Here is a 13696-nt window from a genome sequence, read left to right as displayed (position 1 = left end):
ACCCATAGCCAGTAGCACGGACGCCTCAAAATGAATCCCTGAAGTGGTTTCGTGATTGGTTACTAACCCATCAATCAAAACTTGCTGAATAGGCATTGGCTGACTTGATTTTGGCTTTAATCAAAGTCAAGTGGTAAAGACAGCTTTTTTTCACCTACGTAGTAGACCTTTCTCACAACTTCCGTATTTATGACCGGAACTACGCAATCGTCGCGGAAATCTACTTCCTCCGCAGTCAAGGCAATGTAAAAAGCCGTATCTCTTCCATCAATTCCCTGTTGATGGTGAAGGTGTACAGAAGTGGATTCAGGCTATCCGGCGAGACTTATAATGTGTCGTTTTAGTTAACAGTTCAGTAACAGTTATACTCGCTCTCTACTTACCTAGAAATTCATGGACAAATTCTTCATGGAAAAAGTTTTCCTCCATTAGTCGTGTCACATCAGCAAATGTAATATTTGGCAAATCCGTTAACGAAGTTTTGTAGACTCTTTGATCCATTTTAAACTTGCCCCGGGTTTATGTTTTTCTAGTGTGTTGACGCTTGACAGGAACTCCGCTTACACGACGATTACGTATTTCCGGTTACTGTGAGAAAGGTCTATATATCTCACATTCGACCATCACTTAGTCAGCAGGATTCAGAAACATTATTACATGCCTTTGTCACATCCCATTTAGATTATTGTAACTCACTACTTTATAGCCTTTTTGCAAATAATACCAAGAGATTACAATACGTTCAAAACTCTGCTGCTCGTCTGATTACACATACTAGAAAGTATGAACATATCACTCCAATCCTACATTATCTTCATTGGCTTCACGTCTCCCTCCGTAAAAACTTTAAGGTACTAATGGTGCGTTCCAGGCAGGTTTTTAAACCCGTGAGTTACGACTTCAAAACCACAACTCACGACCCTAAGCGTTCCAGGCAGCCTGTAACTCGTGTTTTTACAACCTTCTACCGGTGAAAGTGCACTGGAACGGCAGTCAAACCCGTGACTTCCCACCCGTGAACTCATACTAGATTGAAGTACTCCCAGTTCAGAGTCGTGAGTCGTGGTTTTGAAGTCGTGAGTTACGGGTTACAGGTTGCCTGGAACGCAGCATAATTCTGACCTACAAAGCTCTCCATAGTCTTGCAGCTCAATGCAGGCATAGGCGGTGCTTGTGGTGGAGCAGGCCCCCCAATGGCTAAAGTGATTTTTATTACATAAATTATATTCTACATAAAATATATATTAATTTTAGGTTTTTACGATGTTTTGTAAAACAATAGTTATTCTGGTAATAATGTGTATTTTTCAAAAGTGCTGCTCTGTAAATCGCTTTTATCCAACCGTCCAATCACAATAGAGGAAAGGCGGGACAAGCAGTGCATCGACCAATCAGAACATCCTTCGTCTGCTACTGAAAAAACACAAAAGTTACTATATCTTGTCGATTACAATATATAACAGCCCGAGCTACCACAATATGAATACGCATTGATTAAAAAAATTATCTGCAAAATCTGATACTTATAAAACAGTAAAAAAAACTTATTCGTTTGAATAATAGCAACCAACGCACACAAGCGCCTCCAAAGCGCCCTCCCGCGATCATTTTTTTAGAACTGCGCCTGGCGTGTGAAGCTTCTGTGTTTATTTATCCTTAAAAGGTTATAGAAATTAATGGACTAATGTACTGTTCACTGCATATGCATTTTCCGTTTCGTTTTTACTTGTATTTTAAATTAGGCATTGAATTTGGTTGTGTTTCAGAAGTGAAGAAAATCTCCTAAAATAAACTAACCCTGGGACTTTTTTAAAATAGAGAATTATAAAATCTAAATAACAAACATTTTAATTTGCTTACTCATTTTGCCAGCATCACAAATGATTAACAGATTACAGTGTCTTTTATACTGTATACTGTTAATGCAGGCATAGGAGGAGCTTGCGGTGGAGCAGCCCCCCATTGGCTAAAAGGATTTTTATCAAATAAATGATATTCCACAACAAATATACATATTAGTTTTATATTATACATTTTAAAAATTTTTTAAAGATGCTTTGTAAAGCAATTGTTATTCTGCTAATAAAAAAGTGGCGCTCTGTAAATCGCTTTTGTCCAATCACAATCAAGGAGAGCCGAGACAAACAGTGCATTGACCAATCGGAACATCCTTCCTCTTCTACTGAAAAAAAAAAAACATAAAAGTTAATATATCTTGTCGATTACAATATATAACAGCCCGTGCTACCACTATATGAATTCGCATTGATTAAACAAATTATTTGTAAAGCAATTGTTATTCTGCTAATAAAAAAGTGGCGCTCTGTAAATCGCTTTCGTCCAATCACAATGGAGGAGATGCGGGACAAACAGTGCATCGACCAATCGGAACATCCTTCCTCTACTACTGAAAAAAACATAAAAGTTAATATATCTTGTCGATTACAATATATAACACCCCGTGCTACCACAATATGAATACGCATTTATTAAACAAATTATCTGCAAAATCTGATACTTACAAAACAGTAAAAAAAACTTATTCATTTGAATAATAGCAACCAACGCACACAAGCGCCTCCAAAGCGCCCTCACGCGGTCATTTTTTAGAACAGCGCCTGGCGTGTGAAGCTTCGGTGGAGTTTATTTATCCTCAAAACATTAAAGAAATTAATGGGCTAATGTACTGTTCACTGCATATACATTATCCGTTTCGTTTGTACTTGTATTTTAAATGAGGCATTGAATTTTGTTGTGTTTTAGAAGTGAAGAAAATGTCCTAAAATTAACTAATCCTGGTATTTTTTTAAAATCGAGAATTTTAAAATATAAATAACAAAATTTTAATTTGCTTACTAATTTCCCATCATCACAAATGATTAACAGATTGCAGTGTCTTTTATACTGTATACTGTAAATGCAGGCATAGGCGGAGTTTAAGGTGGAGCAGGCCCCCCATTGGCTAAAAGGATTTTTATAAAAATAAATGATATTCCACAACAAATATACCTATTAATTTTATATTATACATTTAAAAAAAAATTAAAGATGATTTGTAAAGCAATTGTTATTCTGCTAATAAAAAACTGGCGCTCTGTAAATCGCTTTTGTCCAATCACATTGCAGGAAAGGCGGGACAAACAGTGCATCGACCAATCGGAACATCCTTCCTCTACTACTGAAAAAAACATAAAAGTTAATATATCTTGTCGATTACAATATATAACAGCCCGTGCTACCACAATATGAATACGCATTTATTAAACAAATTATCTGCAAAATCTGATACTTACAAAACAGTAAAAAACTTATTCATTTGAATAATAGCAACCAACGCACACAAGCGCCTCCAAAGCGCCCTCACGCGGTCATTTTTTAGAACTGCGCCTGGCGTGTGAAGCTTCGGTGGAGTTTATTTATCCTCAAAAGATTATAGAAATTAATGGGCTAATGTACTGTTCACTGCATATACATTATCCGTTTCGTTTTTACTTGTATTTTAAATGAGGCATTGAATTTTGTTGTGTTTTAGAAGTGAAGAAAATGTCCTAAAATTAACTAATCCTGGTATTTTTTTAAAATCGAGAATTTTAAAATATAAATAACAAAATTTTAATTTGCTTACTAATTTCCCAGCATCACAAATGATTAACAGATTACAGTGTATTTTATACGGTATACTGTAAATGCAGGCATAGGCGGAGTTTAAGGTGGAGCAGGCCCCCCATTGGCTAAAAGGATTTTTATAAAAATAAATGATATTCCACAACCAATATACATATTAATTTTATATTATAAAAAAAAAAATTAAGATGATTTGTAAAGCAATTGTTATTCTGCTAATAAAAAAGTGGCGCTCTGTAAATCGCTTTTGTCCAATCACAATTGAGTAAAGGCGGGACAAACAGTGCATCGACCAATCGGAACATCCTTCCTCTACTACAGAAAAAACATAAAAGTTAACATATCTTGTCGATTACAATATATAACAGCCCGTGCTACCACAATATGAATACGCATTTATTAAACAAATTATCTGCAAAATCTGATACTTACAAAACAGTAAAAAACGTATTAATTTGAATAATAGCAACCAACGCACACAAGCGCCTCCAAAGCGCCCTCACGCGGTCATTTTTTAGAACTGCGCCTGGCGTGTGAAGCTTCGGTGGGGTTTATTTATCCTCAAAAGATTAAAGAAATTAATGGGCTAATGTACTGTTCACTGCATATACATTTTCCGTTTCGTTTTTACTTGTATTTTAAATTAGGCATTGCATTTTGTTGTGTTTTAGAAGTGAAGAAAATCTCCTAAAATTAACTAACTCTGGGACTTTTTTAAATTCGAGAATTATAAAATCTAAATAACAAAAATGTAAATTTGCTGCTCATTTTGCCAGCATCACAAATGATTAACAGATTACAGTGTCTTTTATACTGTATCCTGTTAATGCAAAACCACACTGAATAGAGACAGAGCGCCGCGCGTCATAACCTGAAAACCACGCCCACCGGGGGCAAAACAATCCAACCGTCTCCATTGACTTTGTATTGCGAGAGGCTGCCTCCTTGTCATTTCTGGCTTATAACAAAAACAGAATAATGCCTAAAAACTGCTGTGTGACAGTATGTACAGCTAACAAGTCAAAGATCCCAGAAATAAGCTTTTATAAGCTATCGAGCCGTAAAACCCAGCTTTTAAGGAGAAAAAGTCCCTAGTGGACGCAGTTCTACTAATATGAGTACTATGAAAAGTTGCCTGTTTCCATTTTTGTGTCTTTTAACGCTCGTTTTTGGGGTCGACAGCTTATAAAAACTTATTTACAGATTAAAAATGTAAAAACAGAATAATACATAAAAGCTGCTGTGTGACAAGGTGTACAGCTAAAAAGCCAAAAAACCCAGAAATAAGTTTTTTTTAAGCTGTCGACCTCATAAAACGAGCGTTTAAAGAAACAAATGTGGAAACAGGCAACTTTTCATAGTACTTCTATTAGTAGAACTGCGTCCACTAGGGGGAAACGTAGTCGGCGATCCACTTTATTTTCCTTAAAAACTGGGTTTTACGGCTCGACAGCTTATAAAAACTTATTTCTGGGTTCTTTGGCTTGTTAGCTGTACATATTGTCACACAGCAGCTTTTAGGCATTATTCTGTTTTTTGTTATAAGCCAGAAATGACAAGGAGGCAGCCTCTCGCAATACAAAGTCAATGGAGACGGTTGGATTGTTTTCCCCCCCGGTGGGCGTGGTTTTCAAATTTGCATATCGGCGCTTTGTCTCTATAGTATAAAATCAGAGTAAAGACCGCCTTTTATTAAATATTCACGATTTAAATGCACAACAGAGAGACGTGCAAATATATAAGATCGAGACTGTCATTATAGTCATCACTGAGGTGCAATTAATTATTTTTCACAGATAATTTTTTTCTTGTATTCACAAAATACATCTTTTTTAAGTAAAATCAGCAACATTTATCATAGAAATATAAAATGACGACGGAGCTTGCGGTGGAGCAGGCCCCCCATTGGCTAAAAGGATTTTTATAAAATAAATTATATTCTACATAAAATATATATATTATTTAGGTTCTTAGACATTTTTAAACGTTAATTTTGTAGATTCTTTGTAAAACAATCGTTATTCTGGTAATAATGTGTATTTATCAAAAGTGCTGCTCTGTAAATCGCTTTTATCCAGCCGTCCAATCACAATTGAGTAAAGGCGGGACAAACAGTGCATCGACCAATCGGAACATCCTTCCTCTACTACAGAAAAAACATAAAAGTTAACATATCTTGTCGATTACAATATAGAACAGCCCGTGCTACCACAATATGAATACACATTGATTAAACAAATTATCTGCAAAATCTGATACTTACAAAACAGTAAAAAAACGTATTCATTTGAATAATAGTAACCAACGCACACAAGCGCCCTCACGCGGTCATTTTTTAGAACTGCGCCTGGCGTGTGAAGCTTCGGTGGAGTTTATTTATCCTCAAAAGATTATAGAAATTAATGGGCTAATGTACTGTTCACTGCATATACATTATCCGTTTCGTTTTTACTTGTATTTTAAATTAGGCATTGTATTTTGTTGTGTTTTAGAAGTGAAGAAAATCTCCTAAAATTAACTAATCCTGGTATTTTTTAAAATCGAGAATTTTAAAATATAAATAACATAATTTAAATTTGCTTACTAATTTTCCCAGCATCACAAATGTTTAATAGATTACAGTGTCTTTTATACTGTATACTGTAAATGCAGGCATAGGCGGAGTTAAAGGTGGAGCAGGCCCCCCATTGGCTAAAAGGATTTTTATAAAAATAAATGATATTCCACAACCAATATACATATTAATTTTATATTATAAATTAAAAAAAAATTAAAGATGATTTGTAAAGCAATTGTTATTCTGCTAATAAAAAAGTGGCGCTCTGTAAATCGCTTTTGTCCAATCACAATGGAGGAAAGGCGGGACAAACAGTGCATCGACCAATCGGAACATCCTTCCTCTACTACTGAAAAACATAAAAGTTAATATATCTTGTCGATTACAATATATAACAGCCCGTGCTACCACAATATAAATACCCATTGATTAAACAAATTATCTGCAAATCTGATACTTACAAAACAGTAAAAAAAATCATTCGTTTGAATAATAGCAACCAACGCACACAAGCGCCTCCAAAGCGCCCTCACGCGGTCATATTTTAGAACTGCGCCTGGCGTGTGAAGCTTCGGTGTTTATTTATCCTCAAAATATTATAGAAATTAATGGGCTAATGTACTGTTCACTGCATATACTTTTTCCGTTTCGTTTTTACTTGTGCGTTGGTTGCGTGCGTTGTTTGGTTTTATTCAAACCTTCGCGGAAGTACTGTTTTATAACTTTCAGATTTTGCAGATAATTTGTTTAATCAAAGCGTACTCATATTGTGGTAGCACGGGCTGTTTTATATTGTAATCGACAAGATATATTAACTTTTATGTTTTTTCAGTAGTAGAGGAAAAATGTTCCGATTGGTCGATGCACTGTTTGTCCCGCCTATCCTCCATTGTGATTGGACAAAGCGATTTACGGAGCTCCAGTTTTTTATTAGCAGAATAACAATTGCTTTACAAAGCATCTTTAAAAAAGTTTAAAAATGTATCATATGAAATTAATATGTATATTTGTTGTGGACTATTATTTATTTTATAAAAATCCTTTTAGCCAATGGGGGCCATCTCCACCGTATGCTCCGCTCCAAAGCGCCCTCAAGCGGTCATTTTTTAGAACTGCGCCTGGCGTTTGAAGCTTTTTTTATATGCTTTATTAACAATAACAGATAGCATGTACAGTGCCATATATCATATAATAGAAAAAATCCACATGCCTCAACAAGAAGGAATAAGAAGAAGAGGAGAAAAAAAAGAGAAAAAAAGAAAAAACACAACAGGAGGGTACATAGTTAGATATACATTTTAGAAAAAGATATTAATTATATTATAACAATCCAAAGGATATTACAATGTAATTGAATACAGAAAATATACCTTATAGGTCAGCACCATTTATTATAATTTTACCTTTAATATTATGTGAAAATGTTAAAGGAGGAGCATATATTAAACAATTTGATTGCTTTATTATTTTTTGATGTTGACATCACATCTACAAATAATTTAATCTCCTTTTTAAGCACCATAAAAAGAGGTTTGCCTTTTGTAAACTTGCATTTATGAATGTGAAATTTACAAAGAAGTAAAATAAAATTTATAATGAACTCAACATCTTTTAAGGAGTGATTCTTAATAAAATAGCCCAAAATCACATGTTTGTAGGATAACGAAAAGGTTTTTAAAATATTATCAGCAATAAAAATCTCCACATTGTTCCAAAAATTTGGGGTATATTGACAAGACCAGAATAAATGAGAGATTGTTTCAGTGGGGCATTCACAGAAAGAACATTTCAAATCAATATCAATTTTAAATTTTTGTAGAAATACCTTTGTGGGATAAACTCAATGAATTAATTTATATGAGATTTCTTTAATCTTATTTGTAAGGAAAAAATTTTGAGGTAATTTCCAGACTTGGGTCCAATTTACATCATTAAAAAAGCTGTTCCAGTAAAAAATAATCTCTCTTAAAAACAAGGATCTAATTTTATAATTGTTAGGCTTTAATCCAGAGAAACATATGGTGCCGATAGAGGTATGTTCAGGGCTAGGAGGACAGACAGAAAGTGAGGGTGTATATACACTACTTTTGAACAGCATCTGTACAACTGCAGGTATTGCCTTAGTAAGCATCTTGAATTCTTTCAATGTAATAGGTATTTTGTATCTTGAGATAAAGTCTGCAAATGTAAATAAATTCCCTTCATTATTAAATAACTGATTCACTAATAACAACCCATTACTAAACCAATTATAAAAAAATAAAGACTTATTTCTATTCAAAATATTGGCATTATTCCAAATAAGAAAGCTATGAGGGGAGAAGTTGTGTTTATAAATAAGAGTGCCTTTGAGCAGGGGCGCTGCTAAGGATTTTGGGCCCCATGAAAAGAATCTTGACAGGGCCCCCAACACAGCTGACTTTTTTCATATTAATTTACATAAAATCATGCGCTTTTATGGTATTTTGACTACCAATGGGGTGAGAAAATTTTACTTGAATTAAGTGTTTAAGAAAAAAGATATTTCAAAAAAATTTTCTCACCCCATTGGCAGATAATTTTGATTGTTTTAAGGAAAATTTTACTTAAATTGCATATTAATTTGTCTTAAAACTAGACTTATTTACTTAGGTCATTTTGCTCATCAAGAAAAAGCATCTTAATTTAAGAATTTTTTGATATTTCTACTGAAAAGAAGACAAAAATACTAAGGAAGAAAGTCATTTTTTGCAGTGTTTTACTATTAAATATTTTTTTATGCACCACAATTTTGGGGGCTTCTCTGTGCCCCCTCTTACTCGTGGGCCCCGAGAGTCGTCATTGTTTACCCCCCCTTTACAGCGCCCCTGCCTTTGAGTGATAGATCTCTTAACAACCAATGGTTCAATACCTTACGTGTCTTTTCGATAATTGGTGTAAAATTTGAGGGGCATCTAGTTTTATCATCTTTGATTATTTTAATTCCCAAATAATTAAGACTATCTCTTACAGGAATATTGCAAATTGAGGATTCCAGACAATTACCAACTGGGAGTAACTCACATTTGTTTATGTTAAGGCGAAGGCCTGAGGCTTTAGAAAAGGGCTCAAGAGTCTCTAATGCTATCGCAACCTGAGATGCATCCTTTAAAAACAAAACGGTGTCATCCGCTAACTGACTTATTACCACTTCAGTGTCATCAACAGTTATTCCTTTTACCGGGCTTTCTTTGATATGCACATTTAGAAGTTCAGTAGCTATGCGTTTGAAGCTTCGGTGGAGTTTATTTATCCTTAAAAAATTATAGAAATTAATAGGCTAATGTACTGTTCACTGCATATACATTTTCCGTTTCGTTTTTACTTGTATTTTAAATTAAGCATTGAATTTTGTTGTGTTTTAGAAGTGAAGAAAATGTCATTAACTAACCCTGGTTTTTTTCTTGCAATGCATATTTGTGTTAGATATCTTAACTTTAATGTTATTGTTTAAAAACTGTAATTCATTATGATTAAGGATGATTCAATATTTGATCACTGTTTTATAATAAAAACATGAGTTTCTAAATACAGTTGGAGTCAATTGACTGATTCGAGTATTCATATTATAAATTAAAAACATACAAATAATTGTGCTCATTCTTTTCTTTGTAACTGTGTTACAGTTAACTCTTTTTTTATCAGCATTTTTTAAATAAGTTGCCAGTCAGCCCGAGTATTATCTTGAAGCTACAGATCAACACCCAGAGACCCGCATTCTCAGAGCCCTCGTTTTTTGAGACAGCGCCCCCTGCTGTTTGGAAGATCGTATAACACCTTCATCCAAATGGCATTGAAAACAATAGAATGCAATATTACAATATCGTTTTATTTAAAGTTATCCAAATAAATATTTGATTTCCCTGCTTAATGCATGTGCCATAAAATTAATTGTGTTTTATGACTTAAAAATTACCCAGTAGTCTGCAGTATTTTTTTGAGCGTGGGTGTAATTAAAAGAAAAATATCTGATGGAAGGGATACAATAGGCTTTATGCCCAGCTGCACTACTTCCTGAACATCAGCCAGCTCCTTGTTTCCTGTCTGCCATTATTGGACAAACTGATTAATCCAGGTGTGCCTGAACTCAGTAGTCACTCACAAAAACAATAATCAGACACACCTGGATTAATCAGTTTGTCCAATAATGGCAGACAGGAAACAAGGAGCTGGCTGAAGTTCAGGAATTAGTGCAACTGGGCATAAAGCCTATTACAGATTGTACCATAGGTGTCATTTATGCTGGGGACATGTCCCCACTACTTTTTGAAAGCATTTGGTTAAAATGTTCTGAAAAATCAAACAAAACCTGTATGACTTACACTGCAAAAATGACTTTCTTTTTTAGTATTTTTGTCTTGTTTTCAGTAGAAATATCTAAAAATTCTTAAATTAAGATGCTTTTTCTTGATGAGCAAAATGACCTAAGAAAATAAGTCTAGTTTTTAGACAAAAAATATACAATTTAAGTGAATTTTTAATTAAAACAAGCAAAAATATCTGCCAATGGGGTTAGAAAAAAATCTAAAAATAAGATTTTTTTTTCTTAAACACTTAATTTAAGCAAAAATTTCTTACCCCATTGGCAGAAATTCTTAGTATTTTTGTCTTGTTTTCGGTAAAAAATATCTAAAATTCTTAAATTAAGATGATTTTTCTTGATGAGAAAAAATCTAGTTTTTAGACCAAAAATATAAAATGTAAGTGATTTTGTGCATAAAACAAGCAAAAAAATCTGCATGGGGTAAACATTTTTTTCTTGAAATTTTCTTGAATTTAGTGTTTAAGAAAAATGTTCAAGATTTTTGTGCTTTCCCCATTGGCAGATTTTTTTGCTTGTTTTAGGCACAAAATCACTTACATTTGGTATTTTTGGTCTAAAAACTAGACTTATTTTCTTAGGTCATTTTGCTCATCAAGAAAAAGCATCTTAATTTAAGAATTTTTAGATATTTTTAAAGAAAACAACATAAAAATACTAAGAACATTTTCTCTTGAAAGTCATTTTTTGCAGTGTACGACTGGTTTTGTTGTACAGGGTCACATATGTTGCGTTGTGTGCTTATGGTGTGTTTTCCTTTAGATATGTAATACATTTCATTTTAATCATTGACTTAACGTTCTGCTGTTTTCTACAGTATGGTGCTTTGGCACTGTTCAGTTGAGCTGGTGTTGCAGGGACTGTTACATGTGCAGTCGACATTGTTGAGGGTTTTATGCTGAGTATTTTTGTATTGTTGACCGGCCTACACATTTTTGATGCCTCGTTATTCAATTTTTTTTTTTAAACATTCTGCTGTAATGTTTTTCATCTGATGTTTTGTCCCCACAACTTTTCAACACAAACTGATGTTCCTGGATTTTACTTTCTACTAAAAATATTATGTGATATTATATTGCTACAATGTTTTTTTATTATTAAAATTCCAATTTTTCTTTCAGTTCAACCTATAATGGTCTTATTAACATTGTATCATGCTAGCATAACAAAACCTGTTTTGTTATATTTTTAATATGAAGCAAAACCTAAATAATAATAGACAAAACACCAATAATAAACAATTCTGTACTTTATTGAACAAACAACTAAACATCATCTTGCTGTAAACAGGAGAAAGCAAAGATAAAAGGAAGAAAGAATTATGTTAGTGACGATACTTTTCATCTTCAATTGCATTAAAAAAAACTCCTCATTTATAAGCCACTTTTGATAAAAGCGTCTGCTAAATGAATAAATGTAAAATAATGTAAACTTATAAGATAAAATAATTACTTCCTTGTAGGTGATTTTTCCTTCTTTTTCAGTCTTTTGGAAACTGCCCTGTCAAATTCCTTGACTTCAATAAAAAATGAATGCCATTGTCAAGAATATTGTGTAATAAAAAATACTATTTTTGCAAATACAAATTACAAGCATACCTAGAGTAATAAGAAGGGCCATGGAGGAACACCTCCTCAGCTTCCTGCCAGGATAATGCCTGCATTTCACATAGGCCATAAATGATGGCCTGTCTGTATAAATAAATACATCAATTAATTAATTAATAAATATAAAAAACATTGCTCAAATTTTAAGACCACCCTACAGAGTCCATACAAGGAACCCAAACAAAAGGCCAAATGACACATTCTAGCTGACATGTTAATACAATGGGTAAATAGTGAAGGCATAGTACATTTGATTATTAGTCAATTGTATGAGTTGTAAATGGCTGGAAACAAATTTATATCACAGTTAAATTGATATTGATTCATTTTAATACTTACTTTTTAAGAACTCAATTAAGTAGTCTACATAAATGATATAAAGTAAAATAATTACTCCTGCATTAATTAATTTAATTTATAGTCTTAGGAGGAAAGGTCCGGTAATTAAAAAAAGGTCAAACAGTAAATCTGATTAAATAATCAATGATGACATTCTTTGATATTAACACACTTTGGGGAGGTTTCCCGAACAGGGATTATTTTAAACCAGGACTTAGTTTAATTAGAAAATATAACTAGTTTGATCAAACATGCCTTACTAAAAACATTACTTGTGTACATTTTGAAGCCAAGCAATGCCCACTGATGTATTTTAGGATGTCAGTGCAAGTTGTTTTCAGTTTGAGCAGCTCTTATATTTATTTTAGTCTAAGACTAGTCTAATCCCTGTCCGGGAATGTATTTAATTGGTCAACTCATTTTAATCAAATATTTACAATGGCTTGTCTACAAAAAGTCCAAGGTTAAAAGCTAACGTTAGCTAGCTATATTATTTAGCTATAAATATTTTCGCTTTAGCTATAAATATCTATCTTTACAAATATTAAATTACTATTCATATGTTGGTGTTAACTATTCAACTACTTGGTGTAAAGTAGTTGGATTAAAAAACAATTCGATTGAGTATGATTCGCTTAATAAAATTGACGAAACTCACGTTTTTTTAAATGTTTATCCGATCCAATTTGACAGGAGGTGCTGTCTCGAAAAACGAGGGGTCTAAGAGTGCGGGTCTCTGGGTGTGGGTCTGTAGCTGCAGGCTCGGAGTCAGTCAGGTGGAAGGAGGACGGCAGGTTGGCACGGTGCAGGAGGCAGCTCTTCAGATGACACATAGTGGTCTTGGAGATGATGGCTGGCCGCCTGGTGGCATGCAGCCTCTCCTACTGGCGGATGAATGTTTTAGTGTTTATTTGGGGAGAGGGATGCCTGCCTTGCACAGGATTGGGTCATCCCCAAGATGACCCAACACGCACGCACGCACGCACGCACACGTGCACACGCACACGCACACACACACAGAGAGAGGGAGTTCCGGCCAAGATGGCGTCCGTGCAGTCGTAAAATCTCTGTCTCTTACTAACTTTAGTGCAAATCTTGATTTTTTTCTCTTCCCTGGTGGTGAAAGGGTAACTAATGCAAATGTTTTGATATTTGGAATGACTCTGTAACTATTCTGAAGTTAAACGGAAAGTATTCGTCAATTTTTTTCCTGTTATTACCGTGAAGAGC

At 33.9% G+C, this 13696-nt stretch overlaps 1 protein-coding gene and 1 long non-coding RNA gene across 2 annotated transcripts in view; both read right to left on the bottom strand.

Moving 5' to 3' along the window:
- LOC135775162 (CD209 antigen-like protein A) overlaps positions 1–13696 on the bottom strand; it is a 214706-nt gene that overhangs the window by 153792 nt on the left and 47218 nt on the right. The gene's annotated exons all lie outside the window — the stretch shown is intronic.
- On the bottom strand, positions 11910–13334 carry LOC135775387 (uncharacterized). The gene is made up of 3 exons (XR_010543870.2): positions 13125–13334; positions 12119–12211; positions 11910–12036 (listed from the first exon to the last, which is right to left on the bottom strand). It is a non-coding gene; the product is annotated as an uncharacterized lncRNA (long non-coding RNA).

This window comes from Paramisgurnus dabryanus, chromosome 19 (genome assembly GCF_030506205.2).
Source record: "Paramisgurnus dabryanus chromosome 19, PD_genome_1.1, whole genome shotgun sequence".
In the NCBI taxonomy this organism is placed as follows: domain Eukaryota; kingdom Metazoa; phylum Chordata; class Actinopteri; order Cypriniformes; family Cobitidae; genus Paramisgurnus; species Paramisgurnus dabryanus.
Note: the sequence above shows the minus strand (reverse complement) of the source record. Positions and strands in the feature narration are given on the sequence as shown.